Consider the following 14,120-nt stretch of genomic DNA (forward strand, 5'->3'; position numbering starts at 1 on the left):
CCGTCGGTGAGACAAAGCCCACCAAAGAAATGGAGGCAAAGCTAGGAAGGCTTGCCAAAGCAAACGATGAACTGAATGCGCAGAACAGAGAATTATGGGCCAAGCTAAAGGTTGCCGATGAAAGGATTAAAGTTCTGGAGAATAAAAAGAGGGCGAAAAATAAGCTCATCAGGCTTGAAAAGGAAAAGAGATAGGTCCCCCACCACAAAGACAGCTTCAGATAGTTCTTTTTTCGCCCAAAGTGCCCCACCAAGATGAAGTTGAGGATGGAAATCCAAACTTTGGACCAAGCATGGGGGAGGAAACACATTATGCAGCCAGTGTGGGGAATTCAACAGAGACAGTGACGTTAACATTTTCTTACTTTATGGAACTACCTGAAGAACAAGAAGAAAGTCGAGAACGACCAAAACAACTAGAAGGTGCGAATAAAGAAGAGGAAGAGCAACTGGATAACATAATAAGGATGATTGTTGAGAGAGAAGTGATGGCAGTTGTAGGAAAGGAAAAGGAGAAAGAAGGTGCCCAAATCAAACAGCAAAAACAGAAGAAAACTGCGGAGATACATTCAATAGAGAAGAATGTGAAGACATATAGGAGGGGTGTCAAGAAGGCAAGAGGAGTAATGGGAGTACGACACTCCTGAATAAGCAAAAATGAGGAAGAGAGCTGCACCTAAGAAAGCGGGAATCATGCCGCACGCCCAGAGAAAAGTGGAGAACAAAATCAAGATCAAGGGTGTCAATTGCGATAAGCCAACATGGAAGACACTAGACCCATCAGTGGCAAGACAATATCGAGACTTCTTCAACATTGCTACAAAAGACACGTAAGTACACAACCTGGTTTAATATGGTACAACAATTCAATTTCTGTATTTCATACTGATTACATCTGCATTGGAATCAAATGTTTCTGTTTGAACATAACTGAGTCTGGATCAGCATTGATCTTCTATGCCGGATCACCAAGCATGACCTCAGAGTAATCATCCAAGAGGGGGAGATCGAAACTGATGTAAGTCTTTCAATTAAAGACCCCATTTAATGAATTATTGGGGCCCAATATAATGATTACTGTCCCCCAGTAATATTCGTATTTCATGCAATTTACTTTTATCTTGTTCACTTATACTATTCTGATGGAAAATCTAATGACCCAATTGCAGGTGATCAGCGTTTATATTGACTTGTTGAAGTCTGATGCCACAAAGCAAAATGTGCAAGTGGGATTTCTCACTATAGATGCAGCATTGCCAAACAATAATAGAACCTGCAATACCTGCTATTAAAGGACTAGTTTCAATAGATTCCAAAAGCTCTGTCGATTCAGTAGGAGGTAAACCTAAAGGACAAGTTAGTTCAAATGTTAAAATTCTGAGGGATCATAAAAACTAAAGTAGTTATTAAAGATGATGCAGCACAAGAAAAGAGGCACCTTTCAGCTGCAATGGTTTCACCGCAAAAACCAAGACAGCAAAGGGAAGCATTAGAAGGGCCTCTCCCCAGAATGCTCAACGCCAATTGATGCTCTCTCCCACCTAGGCAGTGAGTTAAAGGATAATGTTATTATAATACATATCTACTACAGTGAAAAATTGGGACTATATATCAATAGCCATGAATAAATAAAATTATCATACTTGATGAGGACTAAAACACACCAAAAGAAGCTTATATATTAGCTTCCTAATAATGATTACCCTAAAATCTGTAAAAGCACTAATAAACACACAGCTAAAAGAACTGATGATTTCTCAAGTTAAATATAAAAGTAGGTTTCCTATATAAAGAATTTAAGAGTAATTCAGAACATGTAGGAGCTAGGAGAAAATACGGAAGATATAATTAGTTTATATGATAGATGATTCTTTGCAATGAAAATTAGTTGCCATTAGGTGGTACTAAAAACTTCCCATTACCTCTGTAAAGGAAAGAACCTCTAAAATATGGGGAGAAATGCCACTGAGAATTAATGCCAATATTTACAGTGGAGGGGAACCTTCAAAGAGCAGGGAGGAAATAAATTTTTTTGGTTGAAAGAAGGAACAAAAATAAGCTATTTGCTGGGTCCATTGGTTCTGTAGTTTGGTGGGTAGAGAAAGAAGAAGGGAAAAAAAAAAGAGAAAGAAAGAGAGAGAGAGAGAAACTAGTCTCTGGATGTGTGTACAGCTAGCACCATCATTACAGAACCTAAAATATGAAATTGATTTTATCGTCGATGTCATGGATATCCAACAAAGTTTTACCAGATGATAGGAAACTGGAGCTTTTAAATTTTAATCAAAGAATGCTCAACTGTGGAGCATTGTCAGAAATCCATGAAAGAGGCTATAAAGGCAAATGAATTTCTCTTAGGATGAAAACTGACAAACATACATTCTGCATTCCAAAATCTGCTTGCAAATTGCACCTATATCTAAAATTATATTGATTAGCCTCCCATTAACAAGCTCCAACACCAACTCAAAATATAAAGGAAATTACATTCCAAATTCAAACAACAAAGATCCATATATATTAAAAAGATAGGAAGATAGCTTGCCACATCTAAAACTTACAAATCCACCAGAACATAGCCTATAGCAACTCCAGTCGGTATACACATGTAAAATATTGCCAGCCATGCTGATTTCTGGACCCACAATGAACAAATACTCAGCAAAATTAGGAGCATCATGAAGAGCATATTAGAAATTGTATCATTTTCCTTCTTCTTTATTTTATTTTTTTATTTTTTTTTATACCTTTTAGTTCCAGCCATAATCCCTATTTCTAATTATGAAAACCAATACGAAAGGATAAAGATGTAGGGGAAGGACCTAATCTGCAGGGGCATGGTCATCAATGAATGGAGCTGCAAGACTTATGAAAGATGCCTCACCGACTCCAACCAGCCTACAAAGGCAAAACCCAGTTATAACTCAGTATCTAGCACAGAGAGATACTAATGATGTAATATAAAGCCAACCCAAAAGAAAAACATAGTGTAAAGATAGTCACACTTACATGCGACATATTGCAATGGATCATAAATTAAATGAACTACCACACCCAGCTATGGCAAATGTCCAAATAGATAGCCCAACTCCAATCAGCCTAAAAGGATTGTGGCTACAACGCACATGAACTTATAAATCAAATCGGCTAAATCACATCTCGAATAAATTCACAGCTCATCCAGTTACACAAGTACTCACCTCTTTGCCAAGAATGCAAAGATGGGTGAGGCCATGAGAAGCCCAACCATAAACACAGATGATAGAACACCATCTTGAAAGTTGTTCAATTTAAAATCCCCCATGTAAGAAACACGCCATCGTAAGCCAAATACAGCCAATAAATACAATAAATCATGAATGTAATCTACTCACACTAGCTTTGACATCATAATAATCCTCTTAACAGCCTTCCTACACCGACATAACAGCCTAGATAAAAGTTATATGTGAGAATAACTCAGGTAAACCGTAATTTCAGCCTAATGCCTCAAACTTGTATGACAATTTATCATTACATTTCCTTGTATGACAAATAGTCAATAAAATTCTTACCGAATCCCGGTACTGGCATGGCAAATTCCGCTCTCATCGCAAATCCCTATGCTCTCATTGAACCCATCGCTGGCTATTGCTCCTCAATCAATATAATTTATCAAGTTAACTAGACACAGGATTAACAACAACCTAGCAAAAGTTTAAAAAATTCAATCACGTGATGATAAAAGGTACATAATAAACATCAGAAGCCCAGAAATTTCAATTAAAATTAAATTGAGGAGACATACCTTTCGAGGGAGAACCAGGAAGGCTTTGAAGCTGAGACTGCAGACCAATGAGAATGATCACAAGGATGTTAATGTCCAATCTCTTAATTGATAAAGCAAGTGTAAGCTCTTCCGGGCTACATCCAACCAATTTAGCAACAGTAAACAGACCTGGGGATGAAATTTGCATCTTTTAGAACACAAAACTCAGAAAAATAAAAAAGGACAGTGAACTATAAGGGTAAACTTAAACAGTCTAAAATATTATTATACAGCCCATACAAAAAAGCTAAATGATCCCAAAATATATGTTCAACTTATATACTTACTCTTACTATTAAGATTTCAACATTATTCTGGAGATCCTACCAGATCCAAGGACCAAAGTTCTTTTTCCCATTTGGATCATTAATTTTAGGACTAACTGGGGAAGGAACTAACAAATGGATTTCATGCATATAAATAATTCACAGTCCCCCAGAGAGAAGGTTGAGAACTATCAGACATACAAAGATAACTCAATATTCTCCATAACAGGATGCATGTTCGATATGATTTGTAAATCACAATGCTTCATGGCAAACACCACTTGTAAAAAACATAATATAACAATAATATAGATTCTTTTTTTTTTTTTTTCAGTCTATCATCAACATTGTGTTACCTTCATCTGCCACAGCTTCCACATGATTTTCATTATCAATCACACTAAATGAGATGTTTCCCAGCCACAAGACTGCAGCAAGCATTGCAAAGACACTTTGTTGGTCTTCCTTGTTAATATGGACAACATCTAGAGCTTCCTGAAAATAGTGAGTTCACATGCATGTAAATACACATTCCTAATCATATATCTTTAAGAATTCACAAGTAGAGATGATCTGTTGAATTAAAAATGAAAACCTACCTTGACCACACGAAATTCTTCAACATCATCAACTCCAGTAATGGAATAACAATTGCTTTGCTGCAGATATTTGTACTCATTTGCACTCTTCAAGTTCAGCATCTCTGTCACATGCAATCAAGGGAACAAAAAATGAAAATGGTATTGGAAAAGAACATAATTTGGCAATAAAAATAGTTGAACTTTTAAATTCAGCCAATACACAAAACATATTGTGCATTAGCTATAAATACACACATTACGTTATAAGCATGCATCTACAAGTTGTGCAGGTGTGCTAGGTGTTTGTCATTGTCGTAAGTATTTAGTTGAACCTATAATAGAAGACACAATAAATTGGTTTGAGGGCAACATGGATTATAACAATCAAAATATAAGGTATTGGACAATATACTTAACTGAAATAGTAAGCTTAAACTTTTTCGTGTAAACCCAGAGAAACAAAACCACAATTTCAATTTGTACTTCAAATTACACAGAGAAACAAGAAAATCGAAGAACAATACATAAAGACTCAACCTTTAGCACTATACCACTAAACCCAAATTCATTTTTTCCTGTAAACCCAGAAAGAAGAACAAACCCAAGAAAGTTCTTGCAAAAAAAAAAAAAGCCCAAATTTCACCAGAGAAGTAAAGTGGACCTGGAATCATCTCTTGATAACGTCGACCAGCTAAGTAACAGTCCGGGAAAGAGAGATAATGGTGGTTGATGGTCAAGACAGACCAAGATCTGTGCAAATCCACTTAAATTATCCAAAGAAGAAGAAGAAGAAGAAGAACAAACCCAAGAAGAAGAAGAACAAACCTTTTTGGGGAAAGAAATTCCAAAGTATCAATGACCTCAGTCCACCATCATAACGGAACCCTGAAACAAACCTTCAATCCATCGTAATCACTGACTTTTCATTCGGAAAACAATAGAAAACTGAAACAAGGCGAAAGCACACGAAACAAACCTGAAGAACTTCGTTTCAAAGCCCTAGTTTTCCAAATCGAGATCCAAAAATCGTAATAGATGGTAGTAGAGAAGTGGGTTTGATTTCTATGGTTTGATTCATCCTTTAGTTGCTGGCTATTTTGGATTTGGTTTCCAGTAAGAGTGGGTTGCTGTTTTGAAAGGATTGAGTAAGAGTGATTGTCGGGTTTGGTGTGTGGGAGTAATTGGGGGAGAGTAAAGGAGTAAGAGTGGCTGTCAGGCTTCAATTAAGTTGTTTAGTGGGAGACTTCAATTTGTCTCAAGTTTCTCTAACAACCGATAAATAAAGGACCGTTGTGTGAGTGTATTATGACAAAGCAGGTTGGGAGGGAAAATTTGCCGCCTATGCCTACATTGGTTTCATCAAATTGAAACTTTACCGCGCTATGCAACTTGCTGAGTTGCTTCCATGCTCAGACAACAGAACTATGACAATCTGTTGTACAAATTTGTGCGTCTTGCACTAGGTGTACCTAGAGGATTTCTCAAAGTTCATACAACATTTCTTATACAACAGATATAAAAAAAATGTTGTGAGGATAGTTCAAATTGAGCTCCTTCTGGGAAGGAATTATGTGCTCATTTCCCTCCATCTAGGCCTCACATTCACACAACGGAAACTTCTTAACTAAGTTGTGCAATATCTTCTTAAAAAAAAAGTTTTCAATTTGCTTACATTCACACAACAGAAACATATTTGTACCGTTGTATGATAGAGTTCGTGTTAACACACAACAGCAAAATTTAGTTCTGTTGTGTGATGAGTGTTGTGTGTTTCGATTTTTGTAGTAGTGCAAGAGTTGACAATTCCTAAGCATGCATTCTAATCAATTATCACAAAACACAAGCATCCAATAATTAACAAATTCCATATATAAATTAAATTAAGCATCCATTACATCAAATTTGGGTTAGGGCACACAACCCTAGCCCCCAACTAGAGAATTACTCACAATCCATAATTAAATTAACATCAATTAAAGAGGAAAAAATGAAAAGAAGTGAGAAGTAACAAGAAAAAGTCACAATTGCTATGAAGTAATCATGACAAGTCTTGATTTATAGCTCTCCACTTTTACCCAATCTTTAAATCTTGATGATGATGAAGTCTTTTGATGCTTGGAATCTTTGGGTGAGTAATTCTCAAATACCCAAAAGAAAATTAAGAGAATGGAAAAATGGAAGGGAGAGGATGGGAGAAGAGAGCAGCTCAAAGGGCTGCCCAGTTTTTTTGTGGTGTGCGGCTCCTGTTCATCTCTAGGTTCTCCGTGAGAGAATAGGGTGAGAGGTATATCTGTGGTTGGGAATATGGTAATGTGTGGTCGGCTTCGTCGCGAAAAGCAGAAGGGATAAGTTCATGCTACCGTGTCGGCAACAGATTGGCTTTAAAGAAAAGAAGACAACAGGGCTGGCAATACTGGTGCGTGAGAGAGTAGGATGATTATGGACTGCCACGTGTCATTTTTTGAGTGGCTGAACTTAATTAAACAAATAATTGTTTAATTGATGCATGCTTCTGCACGTGATGATGCTCTGATGATTAAATCTCTATTAATTAATCATTATCCAATGATTAATTAATGAAAAGAATAATTAATTAACAGAAATTCTTCTTTTCTTCATTTTTTCATTATTTGCTTCGATTTCGCGTCAATTTCTTCTGATATCCATGACTCCGCTTATTTTCTACAAATAAATAAAAATGGGTTAATTACATATTAATTAACTTGAGGATTAGCTTAATTCTAGTATTTAGAGTGCAATTACGCATATAAAAATGCGTGTAATCAAGATACCACTGTGGTGTTTTCTACAAACCTTGCACTCTGGCAGAGGAGAACTACTAATGCTAATGTTGTCAGTATTCTTTATTGACATATTAGTCTTTCTATCCCATTTTTTTCCTTTTCCTTTCCAGTTCTTTTTAAACTTGGAAAAAGCTACTTATATCTTGATTAGAACCACTCTGATTCTCTCTCAAACCAATGTTAAGATATTGAAAAGCACTCTTTGTTTTATTCTTAGCGTGTGTTTCTAATCTGTAATCAAAAGTTTTGAGAATTGTTATAACAGCCTCTTCACTCAAGGTCTTCATATCTTTTGTTTCTTTAATTAATGATTGCAACTATCGTTTCATACTTTTTAGTCAAACCGAGAAGAATTTTTTGAACTATCCTTTTCTCTGGGATAACTTCACCATATGATTTCATTTAATGAAATTCATCCTTTTTCATTTGGGTATATTCAAAATTCCTTCTTAAAAACTGAAATTTTATTTCTCTAACCTTTGTTGTACCTCTGGATTCTTCTTGCAAGTAGTGTTTGCTGCCTCCTCATTTGAAATGTGGAAGGCATCATCGGTTACTACACCTTGAATCACAGCGAGGGCTTTAGCATCCCTTTTCGGATGTTGCTCTTCAAAACCAATTACTCTGCTGTGGTAAGAGCATCCACGCCTATAGGCACAATGTAGTCTTCTTTGACAAAACTCTAAAGATCATGTGAGATGAAAATTGTTCTCATCTTGATTCTCCAGAAGTCATAGTTCTCACTGTTAAAGATCATAGTACTTATATCAAGTACTGCTACTTGTGTCAGCCATGATTTTGATGAAATTGATTCTAGAACTTCACTGTTTGAAATCTCCCTAATTGAATCAAAATAAGCCCCAAACTCTTAGATCATATTAGAGCTATGATACCATGTTGGTGCTTGATGGATCCTATGCACTCACACAATTTCACAACAGCAAATATGATTACTGTGGTAGGAAATAATTGCAGTGTAGTAGATGAAGAAAGGCAAAGAGAATGAAGGAGTCATGCTCACACTGTAGCTACAACCTATTTTCTGTACTCACATAATTTCACAACAACAAATTTGATTAATGTGGTAGTAAATAACTGTTGTGATAGCAGATGAAGAAAGGCAGAGAGAATGAAGGAGTCGTGCTCACACTATAATTACGATCTACTTTTCTTAACTCAACAACTGATTTGTGAGGCTTCGGACATCTCTCTAAGTCAACACTGAAGATGATCAGAGCCATACATGAGGCAAATAATCTGACCGTAAAAAATGAACTGCAGTAAAACATTTAAAAGTATAATTTTACCAACATATATAAACCATTCATTATCTAGAACGAGCCTCTATATGGGGGAGGATCTAGAGAGAGCCTCCTTAAACTTGAAGTGTGGGATGTTTTTATAGTTTAATAATCTAAATCATTCGTTCTCTAGTTACATACACACATATGAATCCTACCCAAATCGGAAAACTTTTAACCATTTGATTAGCACAGTGTTCGTTTTAATTTTATCTAACGAACTACATTTGTTTATACAATTTTGAACGACCAAATAATTATGGCTTTGGTTGATTTTTCGTATTCACAATTCTTGCATGAGAATCTAAAGGATCAACAATTGAAATCATTGAATTAGGTCATATACTACTGTAAAATAATCAAAATCCTCAAATTCTTAAAGTAAGGAGGTCATTTGTGTGTGTGTGTTCCTATGTGTATTCTGAAATAGTATTGTGTCCGATCGGACCAGCCCGTGGGTAAGACAACTAAGGCAATCGCCTTGGGCCTCACTCTTGAGAATGCCTCACTTAATCTAGATACTTATGAACTGTTTATGTCAAAATGCTGGTATATGACTTTATGGCCCAATGTTTAATTAAAGACTTAAAAAAACTTGAGGCCTCTTAGTCCAAAGTTTGAGCCTAGTGAAATTGAGGGCTTTTTTTGTCCAAATCAACTTTGTTCACTTAAACTTTAGGCTTTCTGACTTTGTTGGGCATGTTTTGTCAATAAAATCAAGGCTTCTAGTTAATGTAATTATAAGTTTTTTTTTTTCTCATAATGTAATTATTGTTGAAAGAAATTGACTTATATGTGCCTATTCAAACTAGGATTACTTTCATAATTGTAATAGGAGAGAAAATTGTTCTAGAATTCCTAGTCCTATTCGGAATAGTTTTCCTTATAACATTAGAACATGTACTTTCTAATCCCTATATATAGGGCTCCTATTCTCAATATTGAATGCATAATTCTCTCATCAATCTCTCTCGAAATCCCTCATTCTAAAGCACGTTATCAGCACGAGTTCTAACCACAAAACAGAAAACCAAAACCGAAACCAACTCCTTCACAAAGCTGCCCCTAGCCCGAGCTAGCCTAGCCATCACCGCAGCTTGCCCCGCCCGTGTCCCACGCTATGTGCCCCTACGCCCGCCGCTGCCTGCTTGCGTACCCGTGTGCTTGCAGCCTTGCACCGCACCCCCTGCTGCTCATGTACTCTGCTGCCCCTGCAGCGTCTGTGTCCTCCAGCTAGCTTGGTTAGCTTTTCTGCCCTGTGCTATCAACCGGCAGCAACTACAACCTACAGCCCAAAACCGGCTGCACATCACCACCGAACCACCTAAGGCTTCCTAACTCGACTTTCATTATCTCAAGGTTTCAAGAATTCAAGACTCAAGGTTTCAAGCTTCGAATTAACAAGTAAGTTTTAAATTAAAGTTACTGCTTTTGAAATTTAAATTCCTCATTCTCTTCTTTTTCTTCAGGGACTTGCAACCTCCCTTCTTCGACATCCCATCTTTCTTATAATGTGGGTTCGATTCTTGAAAAGTAGAATCGTGGGGATTCATGCTATTAGCGAACTAAGAGCGTCCGTAAGCATCGATTTATGACCATCTAAACATCATTGTTTCAGTCTAATCCAAAATTTCTTGAAAATCGATTTTTTGGTAGCAAAGCTCGGAAATCTTATTATTTATTAGTTGTCGTGGAAGTTTTAACTCCAAAACTAATATTTTTCTTCTTCTTGTTTTCAGGATGTCGAAGCCGAAGTTGACTTTCCTATACTTGACACAACTAGCTCATAATATCATAGTTGGGTCACGAATGTTGAGAACCATCTCAATTCAAAAGGGATCCTCCTCGTAATTCAGGCACTAAACCCTGCGCTTAATTTTGAGCGTACGACTACAAATAATGCCACCGCTCTCATCTTGATGAGATGCCACATGGAAAAATCACTCCGATTGGAGTACATGGCAATTAAGGATGCTAGATAATTAGGGGTTGCACTAGAAGAGCGATTTGGCAATGTCAAGGACTCCCTCCTCCCCGACTTGAGAGTTCAATGGAGTAATCTACGATTCGCCGACTTCAAGTCTGTAGCTGAATATAATTCAGAAGCTCTACGCCTCAAAACCATGTTGGGGTTCTATGAACAACCTATTACGGAGCAACAGCTAATTAAGAAAACTCTCTCCACCTTCCCCGTCTTAGCAATTTTAGTGTCAAAGCAATACAGAGGAGAGTACAGTGCTAGACGGATCACGAGATTTCCTTAGCTAATTAATGTCTGTAGCTGAAAAACATGATAATATCCTCGTGAAGAATTATAATTCAAGGCCTATCGGAACTAAGGAGAATTATAATAATGCACCCAAAGGAGGACGCAAGGAGTGGAACCCTAAAATTAAGGGACAAAATGGACGTTTTGGTCCATATAACCGCCCTACAAAGGAAGGAAACTGCCAAAATGGAGCGGGAGCACGTGGCAACAAAGGCCAATGTGGGAGAGGAGGACACAAGGCTGCCGGCCATAGGCGTGGCTCCATAGTCTAAAAAGGACGTCAATCTTGTCCTCATGCACAAGATGCATCTCAATTCAAGGGAGGAAATCATAATGATGCATGCCATCGATGTGGATCTATTGAACAGTGGTTCAAACAATGCAATGCAAGCAACAAATTGGCTGCACATTATAAAAATCATATAGAGAAGCAAGAGATCAAGAGGCACATTTCACCGATGAAGAAGAAGATGATGGTGATGATGCCAACGTCAATCTCACCATAGCGGACTTCAAATCTGCCAAAGAATTGCACAAGGATGCTGCATATTTTGATTAATATAGTCCTTTATTTTTCCAAGATTTATGTAATGGAAATTATGCCTTAATCAATAAAAATGACTTATTGTATTAACTCTTTCTCACTAGGCATACTCAAGAGAAATTGTGATGTCTAGGAAAGGTTTGAACTGAGAGAACAGTTTTAAAAGTGAGCAATGCTTAAGAGAGAGAGAGAGAGAGAGAGAGAGAGAGAGAGAGAGAGAGAATATGAGTGGCATGCTTTGTAATTTTATAATTGAGCTATTTCACGTTTAAATTGGGTGAGTGTGAATTCTAATCTGCTGGTGGAGTGAGTGAAAATATTTTGGGTATTGGGACAAGGTCTTATGTTTTTATCCCTCATAAAGCCACCAACATATAAGAAATATTAATATTTTATAAAAGAGCCACCGTACTTTTATTTTTCATTATTTACAAAAATGCCACTACATCCAGACAACTAATGTTATTTATCGAAAAACTACTACTAACAACTGAAAAAAATACTATCAACGAATCGAAAAGTTGCTGTCAATGAACTGAAAACCTATTGTCGATCTTTAAAAAAATTTCTGTTATACTCTCTCTCTCTCTGTGTTGTGGGTGGGCAACGTTAGTTGAATTTGATCATCATGGGGAAGACACGTTATATGGAAGCTACCCGCAAGCTGAAGAACCACCATAGAAGACAAAGGTAAGCTAACAAGTCATACAAGAAGTCACATCTTGGAAATGAGTGAAAGAAACCATTTGCTGGATATTCCCATGCAAAAGGCATTGTTCTTGAGAAAATTGGTATAGAAGCTAAGCAGCCTAACTCTGCCATCAGAAAGTGTGCTCGAGTTCAGCTTATCAAAAATGGAAAGAAGCAGATTGCTGCCTTTGTGCCAAATGATGGTTGCCTAAACTACATTGAAGAGAATGACGAGGTGCTCATTGCTGGATTTGGTCGTACGGGGCATTCTGTTGGTGCTATTCGTGGAGTCCATTTCAAGGTCGTGAAGGTTTCTGGAATATCACTTTTGGCACTCTTCAAGGAGAAAAAGGAGAAGCCAAGATCTTAAGCTTCCAATAAGATGTTCCATTTGTCATTACTTTTGGCTCTCTTCATTTAGGATTCAAATTTGCTCACCATGCACCAATACTTTAGTGGTGATACAACCACTCAATATAAAATTGTCAAGTGTTATAAAACATAATTATAGTTAATCATGATGTTTTATTAAAAAAAAAAATTTAAATATTAGATTAATTCAATATGACGTGATAAGTTTTAATAAGGTGGTGATATCACTACAAAATAAAAGTGGTGGACAAATTTGATGTCCCTTCACTTAGTTTGGTTGTTTTGAATTTTGAGTACATCCTTAGGGTTTACTCCCACATGCTTGTGCTCAACTTGCTGTTGTGTTAGATAAGTACGTAGTTGAAAGTTCTCCCAGCTGCATACATCCTTTGTCCTACATGCTTGTGCTCAATTATCTCATGTTTTTCGACACACAAACATCAGTCTATTTTAGTAGTTCTTGCTTAATCAAGGGATGAGACATGAGTAAATAATTTACTCCCAAGTTTCCTAAAATGTCGGTTAGTGCTTGATTAAGTATGAGACTTTTTTCTTATTACTTTGACTTTTATTTTAATTTAAAAAGTTATGAGTAGTTTCTCTCTTAATTTTAGGGAATATTTTCATTTTTTCATGGGAGCTATTAAATTTTTTTCAAATTTGATATAGTATATTGACTATCTTATCTTCATGTAGAAATAATTTATTTACTAATATCTTTATTATGTGAGGACATATATGGTAGTTCAAAAATTTAACCATCCCTCCTAACAATTGGCTTAATCATATACTAGCATCTTGGCATGCACTACGTGCTTGCCAATTTGCTTTTATTAAAAAAATTAAAAAACTGAAAATTTTAAGGAAATTAAACAAAAAGAAATTTTTTTTGAAGGCAACAAAAACGTGGGTATTTTTTCCTTGTTTTTTGTTTATAATTTCTTGAAATGAAAAAACTGATTTTGTTTATTTATTATTTTAGCCTTGTAATATCATTTTTATTTTTTAAACAATTCAATCAATAAAGGGCATAATAGGAGTTTCAAAAATTTAACCATCATTCCAAACAATTTGCTTTATATAATACTAGCCTCTTAACATGTGCTCCGCACATGTCAATTTGCTTATTTTCTTGAAAAACAAAATTGTAAATCATATGTACGAACATCCAATCCTATATTTGGGGAAATTCCTTAGTTTATATTAGAGAATAGAGATATTGTTTCCTATTTTATCCTAATTAATTTGCATGCATAAATTAATTTTTATAGTTTTTTTGTTAGTAAGATTTTGTAGAAATAATTATTTTTTGATTATTTTTTTGGACTATTGCAGTTATAAATCCCACTCCTTGGACAATGCTATCCCACTCCCTCACTCTCACCTCCCACGTTATGTTTTGCTTCTTTTGTTTTTTTGTTTTTTTTTTGTTTCCAATATTTTCAATTACCAATATATCCTTTATGTGTTAGATTATAAATTATAG

At 36.1% G+C, this 14,120-nt stretch overlaps 2 long non-coding RNA genes and 1 pseudogene across 7 annotated transcripts; 1 reads left to right on the forward strand and 2 right to left on the reverse strand.

Moving 5' to 3' along the window:
- Window positions 1-830: 830 nt before the first annotated feature.
- On the reverse strand, window positions 831-3,680 carry LOC112179081. Of its 6 annotated transcripts, XR_002927637.2 has the most exons (7): window positions 3,554-3,660; window positions 3,200-3,272; window positions 3,009-3,113; window positions 2,822-2,897; window positions 2,561-2,634; window positions 1,438-1,540; window positions 831-1,344 (listed from the first exon to the last, which is right to left on the reverse strand). It is a non-coding gene; the product is annotated as an uncharacterized LOC112179081 (long non-coding RNA). The 6 variants fall into 6 exon arrangements; XR_002927638.2 differs by lacking the exon at window positions 3,200-3,272 and having other exon boundaries at window positions 3,554-3,680; XR_002927632.2 differs by having other exon boundaries at window positions 3,009-3,430; window positions 3,554-3,676.
- A 1,635-nt stretch (window positions 3,681-5,315) lies between these two features.
- Window positions 5,316-6,308, reverse strand: LOC112179099. The gene is made up of 3 exons (XR_002927641.2): window positions 5,631-6,308; window positions 5,480-5,539; window positions 5,316-5,404 (listed from the first exon to the last, which is right to left on the reverse strand). It is a non-coding gene; the product is annotated as an uncharacterized LOC112179099 (long non-coding RNA).
- A 5,892-nt stretch (window positions 6,309-12,200) lies between these two features.
- LOC112183149 lies at window positions 12,201-12,632 on the forward strand (annotated as a pseudogene).
- Window positions 12,633-14,120: the final 1,488 nt, after the last annotated feature.

This window comes from Rosa chinensis, chromosome 1, assembly GCF_002994745.2.
Source record: "Rosa chinensis cultivar Old Blush chromosome 1, RchiOBHm-V2, whole genome shotgun sequence".
Taxonomy (NCBI): Eukaryota; Viridiplantae; Streptophyta; class Magnoliopsida; order Rosales; family Rosaceae; genus Rosa; species Rosa chinensis.